Here is a 17,079-nt window from a genome sequence, read left to right as displayed (position 1 = left end):
GAAAAAAAATTGCCAATTAAGGGGCCCGCCTACCTGGGCACACATACGGTGTGCAGAGCTTCAGGAAAAACAACGCGATTTCAAAACTACTCAAGATATCCGAGTGGGGCCTATTTACGAATAGCATTTAAGAGTTCGCTGAGGACCGAAAAGTACTTTTAATTTCGGATTAAGTTTTTAAACTGTATTTTTAGACGCGTTAAAATGCCTAAAACGCGTGTTTTCAGAGTAATTTTTAGGCATAAAACAATCAGTACAGATTCTTGAAAGTACTTAAGGGGCTTGCATAACACCTTTATCTTCATATCTCCGCCATATAATGTTACGGTCACCGCTTAAATTTCACAGTTATCCTGTGACGACGAGACGAATGCGCGCCAGTTCAGAGACTTGCGCTTAGAGGCTATACCGCGCTGGAAGCACCAGCGAGCGTCGCGCTTATCATCCCGCCTCACTAACACACACACACCCCTGACGAGGCGGGCCCCTTAAGATTCTTCTGAAGGTGAAACTGCTTAAACAATACCTAACATCGTGCCACAAATGATGAGGGCTTAATCTAAATTGTGTTGCGTGGGTTTTATAATGTAAGATCGTCTACACGAATATCCTCCACATAACCTGTAGTAATGAAATAAATACACGTTAACAAAAAAATAGTTTTTTTTTTTCTTGAAAATATCATGAGAGGTTGGTTGTCATTTGTTACGTGGTGTATAATTTACGCTCGTTTTCCTGAAAATCACAATACCCTGAACACACGACCGACAGCGCGGAAGTACGTTATCGCGCCATGACAACCAGCACCCTCCCCCCCCTTCCAGGAAACGGCATCGTGGGTATGACGTAACGGAACAGACCACCCGACATGTTGTTTACGGCAAATTGACCGCGCAAGGGCACCCCGGCAGTTGAAAGGTCGAACAGAGACTTCGAGTAAACAAACCTAATATATTTTATTTCTGGTAAGGACGCACGAGCCAATGAGAGCAAAGTGAGATGACATTTTGGTGGGACTAGAGAACTGTTTATATTTATCAGTCACTAACTGCTCGCCCATGACTTAGAACGGATGCGCTCTACTAATGTAGATTTAATAAGCAAGTACGTATAACTATCAAGTTCTCGTTAAGTCTCCGGTGTTTTCAAAAAAATTAATATACCTACTGACAGGCACTACCCATGACTAAAGGATTTCTTTGTAAACGATGTTGAAAGCTTTTATATCTCGAGACAACACAAACAGATATTGTTTGGAAGTCACACGCGAAATGGCTAAATAGAGCTGTCCATGTGAAAAGCACTCAACGCTCAAATCTATTACTATTGATCAAAATTTTGATCAAAATTAAATGCCTAAGATAACTAAAATATTTACTTGCGTAAGTATTATATTATTATTTCAAAATAGCTTCGAAAAATTTAACAAATTTTGAAACTTAATAATGTTACTGTGAATCATCCTTAGAATATAGACATAAGCTATGGCAAACTTTTCGGTAGGCATTTTTCAGACCTAAAATTATGTAGTAGGCCTACGTTAATTAGATGTATCAGTCATGCATAAGTCAGCGTAAGCCATGTAAGTACCCTAAAAGCATAATTTTACAACTTGATTAGAAAACAGATATCGCTACTATCTTTAAATTTAAATTTCCGGAAGAAATTCTCTAAATGACTGTGAAAACCGTTTAATTTAGAAGCGAACAAACTGGTAGACGCGGTTTCCTTGTCTGTGCCCTTCACCGGAAACAATTACTCACACGCCACTGTTCAGTGTGCACCTTGTAGTGGTGACCTTAAGAAAGGAAAATACTTCGGAGAACTCACGCACGCTGCTACCCATTATCAGTGCAAAACAGTCGGGATATTTCGTACCTCGTGAGAAGTCCTTCCATCACCCACTTAAACGGGGGGCGCGGAAGAGTACCATACTGGAAAACTACCACAATGGAAGTATTCCGTCTGTCTAGCCTCTTCGAAAAAGGCGGAAAAGTACCATAAGTTCAAATTGTGAAGCGGAATTCTACCATATTTTCTTATACACTCCATGGAATGAGTACAGCAGCATTGCTTTCGAAGTAGTGTATAGAATACTCGGTAGGTAGCGCTGTCAACCCTTGAGCTGTTTCTCTGGTTAACTTTAAAGCCTACAGACAACGCTTCTGACGTGCATAGTTGCAATAACAAATCACAGCATAGATCACGTACTAGTATAAACAAATGTTTCAAAAAATGTGTTATAGGGATCAGTAGTGTATTCTTATTACGGCGATTTGTAAAAAAAAAAAAAAAAAAAATTGTAGTTTTCCCATTATGGCACCTTCTTTCTGTTTTGACGGAGGCGACGGAAAAGTACCATAATGGAAAACTGCCATAACTTAAAAGGACAAAGGGGAATTCTGCAAAAAAAAATTATACATTCTACGGAATGAGGAAAACGGCATTACATTAGAATTTACATTTTTCCACACTGGAATAATTAAAATAATTGTAGATCGTTATTTAATGAGTGCAAATCCAAGGCAAATATTCAAGGGTTTTCTTATGTAATGTTTTCATTATTAGGGTAGTATAACACAAAAATTCAGATATTAAGGTTTTTAAAATCAATATTAAATTATTTAAAGTATTGAAAATGTATTTTTAAGATGCTGAAATTCTAGGAAAATATTTTTGGGTAGTGTACATCGAATGTTGGTTGGCACAGGCTTGCAGTCTTTCAAAAAAATATATGTATATTACTGTGCGTAGCATATTATTTTGCTTCATTAAAACTGTCAGATCAAATTGAAATTCAGTTTTTTGGGCTTTACAGCACTTATAAATAAAATAACAACAAAAATACAAGACATACACTGATACATATCAATAACTTTGCGAAAAAACCACGAAACAACACAACACACAGTTAAAATGAAGTTAATGTTAACTAATTGGTTACTTTGATTTTCACAAAAACCTTAAACAGAAACTAAAATGGTGTATACAAATAAATATGTAGATTACAAGGTTTAAAATAACTATTTGCTTAAGTTTTTTACCAATGAATGTTTCTAAATTATTATAAAATAGTTAGAATTTTTTACACATTTTATTGTTTCCAATGGTTTTAAAAGTGTCACTAATTCTTTAATTGTAAGTTGGAATTCTTAATCCGAACCGATAAATTATGTTTGAACCAACCAAAATGGTAATAATATTTATATAATAAAAAATGCATCACTGATTGAACGTCTAGTAATTATAAAATGCAAATAGTTTAATATATACCGATAAATGGTTGACCAAACAACATCGGTATACAACCACGCACTGACTGATACACACTTAACTCAAATATTTTATGTACAAATGCAAAAAAAAATGTTTGTTTGAGCTTTATTTATAACATGTTGTTACTAAAAACTAAAACGATACAAAACTCCGTTCCCCCGGAGAAACCCCCGGAATGGCCACCGCATGGGGAGCCCAAGAAAAGAAACGGGCTCCCCATTTGGAAGCCACCTGGAAGGTTTTTTTCTGTTCCACCCACCGTTTCTTTGGTAGCCTGACTTGTTACAAGGGATTGTATTCCTACCAGAGAAAATGCCACCATTTTGTCTGGGCAATCCGCCTTGGAGGAGCCGGGGCGCGAACCCGGGTCCTACAAGTCACAAGGCAGGCGCTCTACCCCAGAACCAGAGTGGTAGAGCGGATGCTTGCAGTCTTCTTAACACTGACATGATGTTATTCCACTAGTTTACTGTAGTTTCGTGTGTCATTAACACGTGCAGTAACATCTTACCTCGGTAAAGAACAAATTTATGTATTCTTATGTTGTTCCTTCAGCATGAATTACGTAATTTCAAAACAGTGAATAATAAATTGTTTAACTAGTCTGGAAAATTTAGTTGATTTCCTGCAAACAAACTTACAGTCTCGCTGTACAATAATTATATAGAAATATTGACTATTAAAAAATACGTAAAAGTCCTTTCACTGTCGATGGGAAAGGTATTTTGAAATAAATGTCAACTATTAAAAGAGTGTGTTTAGTTAAAATATGTGTGTTCTTACAAGAATGAAGTTATTGTATAAACATTTTAATTTATTTGGTTTTAAAGCCACAGAAAAGTTAACTTGTGGCTTTCGTTTTTTTTTTTTTTTACCGTGCTTAATATGCGCAGCTAATACTGGAAAGCTATTCAAACAACTGTTTGCAAATAGGCGTTTTCAAAATCCTAAATTAAGTACTAAATCTATGATAGTGTTGGAGATGTCAAATTAAAAGATACATTTTCATACTGACATCGCCGGAATTTCAGGTAATAATAGTACTGACCTTAAATCGATCAGTTTGTGAGCACTAAAAATTTAGATATCACTAGTTTTGTGGGATTTTCTTACTTATTTAGAAATATTCATATTATGTGAATACAACTATATTTTATTGGAACTTGCAGTACTCCTGAGTATAGAATTCTTGGTAATAGCTTACTTCAGGGTTAAGCAGGAGCATAAATCAGAGTTTACCAGGAGCATCAATGTGTTATTTCATACAATGAAACCCTCAGAAACGTAATTACATCATCCGGATTATTAAATATGAACTTCTTTGAGTACACAATCACATAAGGTTTTTTTTTTTTAAACATTAGTGCACATCGCAGTGATATCGCACATTTACTAACAGGCTGTAGTCTGTAAGCGCCGCAAGGAAATAACTTATTATTTCACGCGGGCGACAACTACATATCATGATAACCAGGGGCGCAACAACTAAATTTCCAAAGGGGGGGCAATATACCTTATTATAAAGAATCATCGATCCCCCCTATTGAAGCGGGGGGGTCCCCGGGAAAATTTGTATTTCAAGGTGGAAAATGGTGCTATTTAAGCAGTTTTATTATCTAAAAATTGATTACACAACACTTTTTTTGCCCCCACTTCAAGGTTTCAGAAGGGGGGGGGGGGGGCAAAATACCCTAACCCCCCCCCCCCCCGGTTGTTGCGCCCCTGACCCCCCCCCCCCCCCTTGTTGTTTCGCCCCTGATGATAACCACACATTACCGTTCATCGACTTCCGTTCCATTTTAACGGAATGACTCCTACCCAAATGCCTCACACCGAGAGCTAAGATGTTTGAAAATAATAATAACAACAAAAACAGCCTCTTTGAAGGTTATCACAGAGCATTTCCGACCCGAGCCACTGGCGGATCAACGGTCGCGGGGTCAAGTCACTGCGTCGCCCGGAACATCCCGCGCCGCTGCGAGCATGCTCGGACTGGAGATACTGGCGGGTCCGGCGGACATTGAGCTGGACTGCACACACTCGCATTGCATGCGTGCCGCGTGATGTCCGTCTTACTGTCGCAACTCGCTCCGGAGTCCAACACGGTGTGCCGAAATACCCTCCGGGCAAATCGCAACCTGGTCAAAATTACAAGTTTTTTTTTTTGACGTGACAACGTCTAATAAATCGATGAACGCCGGCTGCACGCACGAAAAAGTGTCCCGTGACGCACACTGTCCCGTTACGCTGTGTCCCGTCACGCTCATTGTTCCGTTACGCTGTCGGCGAGTGCAGTAATAATGTAACAATTGACTAAAAAATTATGGTGATTCATATAAATGAAGTTGTTTACAAACACTTTTGGGAATTTTTCTCCCCCCCCCCCTCCTTAAACCAAACATCCTCCCCTCCCAAATAGATACTTACCCAGGACCAGTGGCGTAGCCAGGATTTGTGTATGGGGGGTCTTAAGAAGCATGCCCCCCCCCCCCCCGTATTAAAGCGGGTGGTCCGGGGGTCCTCCCCCGGGAAAGTTTGGATTTTAAGGTGTAAAATAGTGCTATTTTAGCAGTTTTCGGTACTTAAATTTAAATATTGTATGGTAAAATTTTTATTAATTTTAATATGAAATTTGTTTGAGTGATGAATAAGAAATTAATTAAAGATTTGGTGCTAAGGGGAGGGGGGGTTGAACCCCTACCCCCCCCCCCCCCTGGCTACGCCACTGCCCAGGACTTTGAGTTTGATATAATGTCCAACAAGGTGGTTCAGGGGTCCTAACCCAAGACATTTTTGAAAATAAGTTTATCAAAATCGTGTTTTAATGCAAATATAACACTAAAATATTAAGCAAAAACATAGCTAATTTGGGGCATTTAATGTCAAACAATAAACATTTTTAGTTTTTTTTTTTTTTTTTTTTCGTATTCCCCCCAAGTGTTTGCGCAATTTGCGCCGTACATCGCCACTGTGCGTACATCTCCTTGACAGAAGGATATGCACTACTACTGTGTGCTACTCTCGAGAACTACAAGTCGCATGCCACACACTACAGCGTCGCTCCGTGGTGACGGCTTTACGAGTACAACACCGAGTGCGTGTATGCATGTCGCTCTTTTGTCTATGACCGGAAGAAACAACAAAGACATTATCTCTGCGGTGGCGGATGGTGGTGTGATTTGGACACACAGGAGCGTACAGTATAGAGGACTGGAAATGAAACCATTTTAATTACGGCTATTTAAGCACGTGATATATATTTATTTATATATATTTCAACTGCGTTATTTTATATTAATATATCATATTATACATTCATAATACTTTAAAGTAACGTAGTTTTCGTGAAATGATAAACAGTAGTTTTTTTTTTTTTGCTTCACTATCTGACAAAATCACCATTTTAACTCTTTGGGGACCTACTCAGAAATATAAATAAATCAGTTACAAAAAAAACTTTTTACGTCAAAATTATCGTCTTGTTCGTAACATAACTGTTTCACTAGTTGTATTTGTTTTGGTCAATTTTGGTGGCGACTTGACGTGATATTTAAGAACTTAATGATTAAATAAAAGAATTAAGACAGATAAATTTATATCAGCTAATTTAAATATTTATTACTTTACAACCTGAAAATCTTCCGTTCTGAAAACATTGAGCTCTTCGTGATGGTAGGTTCCAAAAACGTAGACAAAAAAGTAACTTGTGGTTAATCGTGCTATAAAAAGAAATAAAGTATATTCAATATACTATTTTTCATTGAATGTAAATTATGTTAGTAAAAAAATGTACTAGTTAAATGATAGTTTAGATAAATAGTCAATGGTGAGTTGAACAGGGGCCGGTATTATTATTTTTTTTTGGGGGGGGGGGGGACTTCCATAATAAATCTTACTACAGATATTAATATGAATACTGTAGTATTGGAACACACAAAAAATTAGCGTTGGAGGGCAGATGAACTGAATTATTTGTATTGAAAGACATCATGAATATTTTCGAATATTTGAAAACCCTTATTTTTCGCATACTATTCAACTTGCGATGTATTGAAAATGAAATGAATTTAATGAAAAAAAAAAAATTGTGGGATTAATCTGAGGTTCAGTCGTTTTAAAAAGAGCGTGTAAGGGGGAGGGAGGGTTTGCCACCAAGATGAGATCTTTCCCCAGGTGAAACCCAGCCTAGGTACGTCTCTGGAGTTGAAAAGTGCCAAACGCCTGTAAAGGTTCCAAAGGTACAAAGTTACAGTCATCTCGCGGATGAATGCTTACGGGCGGCCAATCTATACTAATATTATAAAGCTGAAGAGTTTGTTTGTTTGAACGCGCTAATCTCAGGAACCACTGGTCCGTTTTGAAAAATTCTTTCAGTGTTGTATAGTACATTTATTGAGGAAGGCTATAGGCTATATTATATTATCAATAACATTAGGTATCCTTACTAAAAGTCAAATTTAGAATCAAATGCGTTGGAGGGGGTTAGATACAACATGCAGTACACGTACGAAGTGTGTGTTGACAATGCCGCAGGCGCTAGAAGTTTATTTCCTATTACCTATTAACATTGTTGCCACGCACTAGATGCCTTATCATTCTTAATTTTCCCATACAAGTAAAAAACACCCGTGTGATATTAAAAACGAAGCAATCAGTACCCTCATAAGAGTTCAATTAGTATTTAAATACTTTTTATCACTTTAAATCGCAAACCTAAACTATTGTTTTTTTTTCCTCTCTCTGTGTTTAATTTGTTTTTATTGCCCTTTTTTTCAAGTATATATATTTTACAGACTTGAAACTTCACAGTAATGTTCCTTATGTTACGCAGGATGACATTTTCCGAAAATTGGATCCCATGGGTGGTTAAAACCAGGCAACAGTGGATACTTTGTCTGCATGAGAACAGGATTTTTCATTGTTCATGCCTTCTGCGTCTCCATGGCAACGGGCATCGCGCGGCAGTGGCGTACCCACAAGGAGGGGCATGTATAATGAGCGGCGCAAGAGTGATCTGCCTGTAGACTGCCGTAGCGAAGTACGGGTACATCAGTTGTACGTTGCGTGCACGAGTCGGGAAACCATCGGTGCTATTCATTTTCTCTCCGGTACATTATACAGCATTGTAATAAATTTTCACTGAATTTTTTTTATTTACCATTACTGTAAATGGGAGATGTGGCTTAATTTTTTTCCATTATTATAGCCGTGCGAAGCCGGGTCGGGCAGCTAGTATCAACATAAGCGTTTCACAAGCACAACACAGTATTATACATAACAGTTGTACCCCATGTAATTCAATCTGGCTGTCTACACTCGTACATTGCGATAATCATTTACACAATCCCGCTTAGGCAGAATTGGCTATAGGTTTAACTATTGCTTAATAATACTGAGTTGTTACTAAAACTGTACAATCTGCGAATCAGAGGCTCTGAACGTTCTACTTCAACGTCATTTGAGAACTGTATTTATAAATAAGATTGCTCCGAATATTTTTTTTGTTTATTATGTTCACAGGAATTTTGCAATTCCTGTGCTATAATAATGGGTTCTATTCCTGTTAATAGTATGTTTTTCCCCTTATAATTACACACTACAAACTGGAGCAGCATTAAATTCTCAGAGGCTAAAAAAAACCTGAAGAAAAATAATGGGGTTAAGTTTATATTTTTGTAGACAGACCGCTGTGCGAGTTTTGTGTTGTATTTTCGTTGTGAATATCCATATGTTAATATTACATTGATTGTGTACGGCATAGGCTTAGCCAGGATTTGTGGAAGAAAAAGGGGGGGTGGGGGGGCAAATGAAGCCATAACAAGAAAACTTTTATGATAGGCATGTTTTTGGGGGATCTGAGGAGTGGTATGGAATAATTCCTCTCTCCCCCCCCCCCCCAAATTCTCAACAAATAAACTTAGTCCTGTGTTTTATCCACCAGAAAATATTTTCGAAAGATGGTACTTTAATGCGCATTTTTGGCTATCTGATGACTTTTTTTTTTTTTTTTTCAAAACGTTACACTTACAAACGCTAGATCCTTTTAGTGAAATATTATTATTCTGAAAAATAAACAAAGTGAATAATTATGTTTGAAACAATTATTACCTCTATTATTTACAATAACAAGAATATATGAATAGAAAACTTGCATACATTAAATGAGACTAAGCCAAGCGAGTGATATTTTAAGGTTATAATATCCAAGGTGAACTAATGTTAAAAATGACTTGAGGAGAAAAATGATATTCGGCTGAACCAACTATTTACAATATTACAACTACCCTTAAACATTTAAACTTGGTGTAAAACGCCTCAAACTTCGATATTTTAACCACAAAACCTCTACCAACTTTAAATGAAACCCCTCGAGTCTGTGGGTAAAAACTTGCCGGACATTGCTTACGATTGTGTCCTAATAACGTATTCAAAGAGAAGGCTATACTTACTCTACAGTTTTGCATATTCGGTGGCCTTGAACTGAGCCTTATATTTGTTATTTTAAGCTGGATAATGAGGCGGGGAAGGGGGGGGGGCAGGCGATGGCCCCTTCCTGACCACGTCCTGGGACTGCCCGGGCCCTCGCTCGCCCCGACGAGTGAGGCGACTGCTGACCCCGAGGTCACCCACACGTACCTGTCTGCGGCGGAGGGCGGAGCTGCAGGCGACCTCTGCTGTGGACCGGCGGGGCCCGACTGGCCGGCTGGCGGGGCAACACTGTGGGACCGCGAGGTGGGGGCGGGAGGGGAGGCCGGCCCTAACCCTCCCCCCCTCCCTGCAGCGGCGCTGGCGTCTCTCCGGCAAACAAACACACGCCGCGCCGTACACAAGGACGCACGCGTGGTAGGGCCCCCACGTGGCCGGTACTACCGTTGCTATGGCAACGGGGCCCATGGGTCTAGGGGGCCTGCGAAGGAAAGAAAAAAAAAATAAAACAAAAAAGTAGACAATTTTAAATAAATCATTGAAAACAATTAAACAGTAAGGCCTAAATTTATTTAACGATGAAATATTACACCAGAGTAATGTTATTCGGAATATGCTGTGCGTACAGAACGTGTCTGAATCTACAACTGTGAGTAACAAAACCACCACCAATCACGTGACGCCATGGTGACAGTGCAGAACTCTTACACTCATTTATTTGCCATTTTTCAAAATCAATTTACATTGACAATCGAAACACTGACTTAAAACTAGTTTTAATGTGTTTTAAAAATAATTGTGAAAAGGTTAAAAAATATATATAACTAAAACAATATACATAAAGGAAAAAAACATTTTTTTATCTCTGTTAGAAAAAAAAGGGGGTGGGGGGGCACCATGACTTCTAGCAACGGAACCCACAGAATGATGTGGGGGGTCTAGATATATCCCCCCCCTCCCTTCTCGACCAACACCAAAACTTCAAATCCTTGAATGTGCTATCGGTGATGCTAGAATAAGACGTATACCTAGTTTTCGCCAGAGTTAAACGTAGCATTGTCCAAGTTTGTCGGGTAAAGTTCTGCGTGCGGCTCTCCGTCGATCCATCAGACCTTTGAATATATATACTGTATAGAAGTCGCGAGTGGATAGGATTTACTCTACGTTTTTCAGAAGCGTATGATGAGCAGCTTGGGAACTTCACCGCTGCAGTGCGCTGCCGTAACGCCCTGTATCGTCTTAGTTGTTATTTACACGTTAGAGCGCAGCACTGACGCCCGCTGTCATTCCCCGTACCCCTCATCTATCATTCACTGCAGCTCAACGTCGTTCAACGGGAGGGGGAAGGGGTGTCTGAAGAGTTGGACACTTGTCCGCTAGGGACCACCACAAGTCGATGCCCTAGAGATGGTGGCGATTGCGGCGGTGAATTAACCAACTACCTCAAAACCGTATTAGAAATTTTAACCTGGGCTGGCGACTTCTATACAGTTTATATATTCAAAGATCAGACTGCCATCCGGCGCATTTAGTGTGTGCGAGACCAGAAACAGTGGCGTAGCTGAAGGTGACTGGCGCCCCTGGCCAGACTTGAAAATGGCGCCCCCTCTTGGATTAAAACAGAGGGGGGAGCGTTCAGTAACCGCGAAACCGTCGCGGCAGCGCCCCCCCCCCTGCTCCAGCGTCCCTGGCGGGGGCCATCCCTGCCACCCGCCTGCTACGCCACTGACTAGAAACCGAGGTTTCTATGACTCGCTTGGTGCATTGTAATTCAGGTGCACCCCACACTTTTGTTGGAATCACTTGGATCAGCGGGCGGGGCGCGTGTCTTGTGGGATGTGTCTGGCACACGGGCCTGTGTGTGCGCTGGCTTGCAGTGTGACGCTAGGAAAGTTACGTGTACCTGTCGTCGGCCGGGGGAGAGAAGCTCCCCACCAGTTAGATCGGCGCGCGCAACTCCGAGCTGCAGAGAGGTTTATAATATCCCCCAGTGTGACAAATCCGCGTTTCTCGATCATTCATTCCAAGCCAGCCTCGTTCGGAACCGTCTGAGATCCGGATCACGGGTCACGGGTCACGGGTCACCACGGAGAACCTTCTGAGCTGGAGTTAACAGTCGTGCGGGTTGCCTGTCTCACAGGGATCACCAGAGTCAACAGGAGTGTTGCTGGTGGTAAACATATCAGGGGTACAAAACATCGAAGTTTTCCGATGACCCCGGACACCAGTAACAGTTGATTATTGAAAATACTGTTGTGAGTATAATTTGGAGAGAACTGGGTTCCTAAGGGATAGCCCTAATTAGGTTTTTTTTCCACAGTTTTATTACTTACTAATATTTACATTAATAATAAATAATTGTACTAAAAATGTCCGATAACAAATAACTGGCACTTTAAATTGTTTATTCGCAAGCTATTCGATGTCTGTCAAGTTCCACAGTTCGCACTGGATCTATGCTCAATAGTGAGTGGTATAGTTTGGGGGCTCCGGGCACAGGCTTCAGGCTGTGGAGTGTGGAGCCGACTGCCATATTGGATTTGTGACGGAAACATATAAAAATAAAATGCCCTAAAAAGAGTGGTTCTACATATTTCAATTATTTGCACACATACTCAATTGTGCTTTTAGGTGTAGCAGATCATGAAGGTAAATTCATTTGTATAGACGTTGGAGGGTATGGTAAAAGTAGTGATGGTGGCATATACGAAACTTCATTGTTGAGACAACGAATCAACAATGGTACTCTGAACGTTCCTGGGAATAGACCGTGGCCTGGTCAGTTAGAACCTACACCCTGCGTTTTAGTTGGGGATGAGGCATTTTGGCTACGTCCTTATTTGATGCGCCCATTTCCATATAGGTACTCCAAAAAAAAATGAAAACAAAGAAAACTTTAACAAAGGATTGTGCCGTGCAAGACACATGATCGAGACTGCATTCGGAATGTTGGTACACAAATGGAGACTTTTCCTAAGGCCTTTGGAGGTGAAGGTGGACACTGCAAAACTAATTGTTCAAACAGCTTGTGTTCTAGAAAACTTCATTAAGTGTAAACAAGGTGAAAGAAGTCTAGAACATATTTTAGAGCCTGTAATTGGCGAGTTTGGGGCCTTTCAAAATCAGAACTTATTTCCTAGAAGGCCTGCAAATTATGCATTTGAAATTCGCGACAGATTTGTTTCCTTTATTAATGCTAATAATGATAACTAACAAAGTTCCTATATCACTAAGTTCAATTGGTAAAACCTGGTAGTTATGTGTACCAATTTTGTTGTTATTTCTATAACTACCTATAATAATTAAATAATTACCTGACATTCCTAGTATGATTCCTATTTCATCCCATTTCTTGTTTGTTACTCTGTTGTTTTTTTATCCTTCCATAGACATATTGTACAGCACTTCATTCGCTTTTAAAAGTTCTACTAGTTGTTCGGTGATTTTTGTGGTACACCCGCTCCAAATTACATTTCAGGGCGATATTTTTGGTATTTTAAAGTCTTCTCGACTGAAAAAAAAAAACACTTAGCAAATAATTCAGAAGTGTTCGGGGTTTGGCCAGAACGCGCCGCGCACGATACGAGTGACGCTTCCCACAACAACGCTCGGAGAGAGAACGTGTCTGAAGGACACGGGGGAAAGAAAATGGGACTCTCGCCCGAGGGAACGGCGCGTTTGATTGCCGTCCTTCGGTATTGCTTATTCTCCACGCATCCTGCATGCCCCGTCCTCCCCCTGCCCGCGGAGTGCGGCATGACCTTCCTCCCAGCTCGCTCCAGGCGCGTGTGTTTCGTCACGGCGGAACATTCCGCGTTCTCAGGCAGTGGGAAGTAATAGTTGCCCCTCCGACAATATCCCCTTGAAAAAACACGTGAGTGCTGTTACCACGCGAGTAATTCGGAAAAAACGGTCGACTCTCATATGTACATGTATTTTTTTTTTAAACGTGATTTAAAACTTTATATGTTGTTGAATGAATGACATACTTAATCCAACCCAAACATTATTTCAACTTTCAAAAATTTTGATTAGTTTGGTCTTTTGTATTTTTTTTTAAATTCAGATAGTATATTGTTACGAACGTGAGCAAGGCCGCGACACGTGCAGGTGCACAGCTGGCTGACGTCACATGTGGCCGTGCGGTAGATTACAAGTAGCGCCGCTTCCCCTCCCTCCGGCCCACCGCTCCCCGCGCGGCGCTGATAGACACCTCACAGCTGCGGAGTCCCGCGCGCCACCTGGCAGCTGCCGACACGTGTTTCGAGAGATTTCTGCCGTCGGGTCGGCGCGGAATGACGCGACTGGCCCCAGCCGCGCTTGTGATTTCTGGAAAGCGCCTGGACTGATATTTAAGCCGAGGACGCCGGTCTGCGTTCAGTGAGAGTTCAGGCGGGAGCTTTCCCGCGGCGGAGTTTCCGGGGCGATAGTGCCGCGGATGCGGCAGAGTGGCGAAGTCCTTGGACTAAGGTTCCAGGGCAGGAGTGAAGTGAAGTCGGGATTTTTCCCGCGGCGGAGTTTCCGGGCGATGAAGCGGCGAAGTCCCTGGGCGAAGGTTCCAGGGCAGAGAGTTCAGTTCCGGGCGATAGTGTCGCGGGCGCGGCGGAGTCCCGAGCGAAGTTCCGAGCGAGGCGTCGAGCGGATCCTCGGCGAAGGCAAGTGCGTCGGCGGCGGCGGAGTGCGGCGACGTAGTCCCGCGGCGGAGAACCACGAGGGGTGCTGCGGCGAGAGTTGCGCCAGAGGTGCGGCCCAGAGAGGTGTGTGGTGTGTGGAAACTGAGTGACTGGGTAAGCGACATTCTTAAGTGCAATTGATTATTTGCCATTTCAGAAGATTATTTGTAAGTGACATAAGTAGTGGCCATCAATAAAACTGTATAGTGTGTAGTAAAATCTATTAATTGGGCTATCCTTTACGAACCCGGTAAATCGTAACAATATTGTTACAAGTGGTAAAACGTGCGAAAGGATGACCCAATAAATGAAATACAGTTTTATTTGTTACTACTGTTTACACTGTTAATTAGATGGCAACACTGAAATTTGTGTCCACAAATGAATCACTCTTTCATTTAGTCCACAGTTGACTCTCCCCACTGGAGCTCGTCTCCACAGAGGCGCTCCCTACTGCTCGTCCCTTACCGCGTACCTCTGTCCCAGCACACCGCCTCGCACCACTCACGGGTCCGCCGCGCACACAACACCGTCCCCGGTGCACCAGTCTCCGTGCACGAAGCTCGTCGCCCTCTTCATTCCACTGCCCCGGAGGCCGGCGTCGCCGTTTTTATACCCCTCAGCCTCCTTCCGGACTGGCAAGTGCGTGGCAAGGGACTCCGCGCCGGGCTGCCTGGGCGACCGCCACAATTTCCTTCTTCTTCTTCTTCTTTAGCTGGGTTGTTAAAATCATGGGCTTTATTGGGAACAGGAAAATTTAATTTTTTTTCTAGCATGCAATTTACAGCGCTGGTCAGTTATTATTATTATTTTTTAAAAAAAATCGTGATTTCGGGCAGTAAAATATTTCTCAAGATTTTATTGACTTCACATGAAAAAAAAAAACTTTATTTTATTTAAAGTTGAGCTTAAGAATTTATAAAACACACCCGAGAAGAATACAAAACTTGTTCCAGATAAATTAGCAAAACCATTGTTGAGATTTCAGTTGCAGATTGGCTTTGAAAAAAAATTTGTTTAAAATAATTTTTTTTTTCTTCAAATTCTCGAAGGTAGGGTCTGGGGGGAAGGGGAGGTATAACGTACACACTACCCTACCCCCCCCTTTTTTTTTGTAAGAAACAGGGACCTGCGAATTCTACGGTCACCACTGATACATGGGGTTTTGATAAAATTTCTGAACGTAAAACTTTACGTATTACGTGTACACGGATGAAAAATAAATTATGCCTGGGTATAGTACTGAGGTGGCAATTCAATTGAGCGTATTTTACGTCATGTCTATCAAAAGAACGATAAACTAAACTTAAGCATGAACGATTTCACAAAAAAAAATGTTTGCGTTACTACATCTTTAATAATACCCACATTATGTTTATGGTGGGCTGTTGGGGTTCGCACCTTACTTCTTAATGGCTGTGGTGTTGTTTTTGTCATCTCGGGGCTGTTACATGGTATTGTGATTCCAGCATTATGTTTTTAGCATGTGCTGTGAAAACCATTAGAAAAGTATTTTAACATATAGATATACAGAAAAACAATTGCCATTAAGAATAGATCAAAACAATCACTTATGTGAATATGGACTAGTGAGAGCGATTCATGTGTGCTGTTTAAGTTTTATTGACATAAGGCCTATATTTTAACTACGTCAATGACAACGAAATCATTTCAGAATATGAATTTATGAATCCCTTGAAATCAATTTTATATTTATTTAACAGGAGAATAGCCTATTTTCAATATTATTTTTCTTCTTATTCTGAAATTCTTGCTTGTCCTTAAACATATTAATAGCGAGGTCAATGCAGACGACAAAATACAACGCCACAGTAGAGCGACAATATGAAAGGAATTAGCCATGACTAGAGACCTGCAAAATTCGCGGATTCATTTTGTGATGGGCTAGAATTCAAACACATATACCTCTTAGATAATTTTGCTATTGGCTTACTGTTCATCTGGACGAATCTCAACCAGTTATAAACCCTCAATGTATTTAAAATAAAATTATATATTATTTCGTAATAATATCAAGTGTAGTAGGCCTATGTATGGAGAATAAAATTTCATAATGAAATTATTATATATACTTAAGTTGTTGAACTGAAGGAAAGGTTCTAATAATAATGTAAAACAACAAAATTATAAGAAAAATGAAATTTCTTGTTGGATATTTTTTGTACAGAATTTTTTTGGACGAAAATAAACATACAAAACCATTAAATGAATTTTGATACTGTAACAGTTAAAATATAATACATGTTTTATACAATTACACGTAGAAATATTATTCATCCAAAATAAAAACACCGAATTCCAATTTTTGTTACAATTAAAATTACAAATAATTAAATAGCGATGTCACTATGATGTGCACAAATATTAAATAAAAATTTTCTGTTATTGTGTAGTCAAAGAAGTTCATGTTTAATAATCCCGATGATTTAATTAAGTTTCTGAGGGTTTTATTGTATGAAATAAAACATGTATGCTCCTGCTTAACCCTGATGTAAGCTATTACCAAGAATTCTGTACTCAGGAGTACTGTAAGTTCCAATAAAATATAGTTGTATTCAAATAATGTGAATATTTCACAATAAGTAAGCAAATCTCACAAAACTAGTGTCATCTAAATTCTTAGTCTTCACAAACTGATCGATTTAAGGTAAGTACTATCATTACCTAAAATTCAGGCGATTTC

The 17,079-nt window shown here is 40.2% G+C and overlaps 1 protein-coding gene across 1 annotated transcript in view; it reads right to left on the bottom strand.

The window, feature by feature from the left end:
- The window catches only part of LOC134532671 (retinol dehydrogenase 16-like), a 43,242-nt gene extending 33,253 nt beyond the window's left edge, over positions 1-9,989 (bottom strand). The window contains exon 1 of the mRNA XM_063369359.1: positions 9,913-9,989. The gene's annotated coding sequence lies outside the window, so the exon portion shown is untranslated. The remainder of the gene's footprint in view (positions 1-9,912) is intronic.
- Positions 9,990-17,079: the final 7,090 nt, after the last annotated feature.

The sequence above is a fragment of the Bacillus rossius genome, chromosome 6 (assembly GCF_032445375.1).
Source record: "Bacillus rossius redtenbacheri isolate Brsri chromosome 6, Brsri_v3, whole genome shotgun sequence".
Taxonomy (NCBI): domain Eukaryota; kingdom Metazoa; phylum Arthropoda; class Insecta; order Phasmatodea; family Bacillidae; genus Bacillus; species Bacillus rossius.
This window is presented reverse-complemented; position numbering and strand designations above follow the sequence as displayed.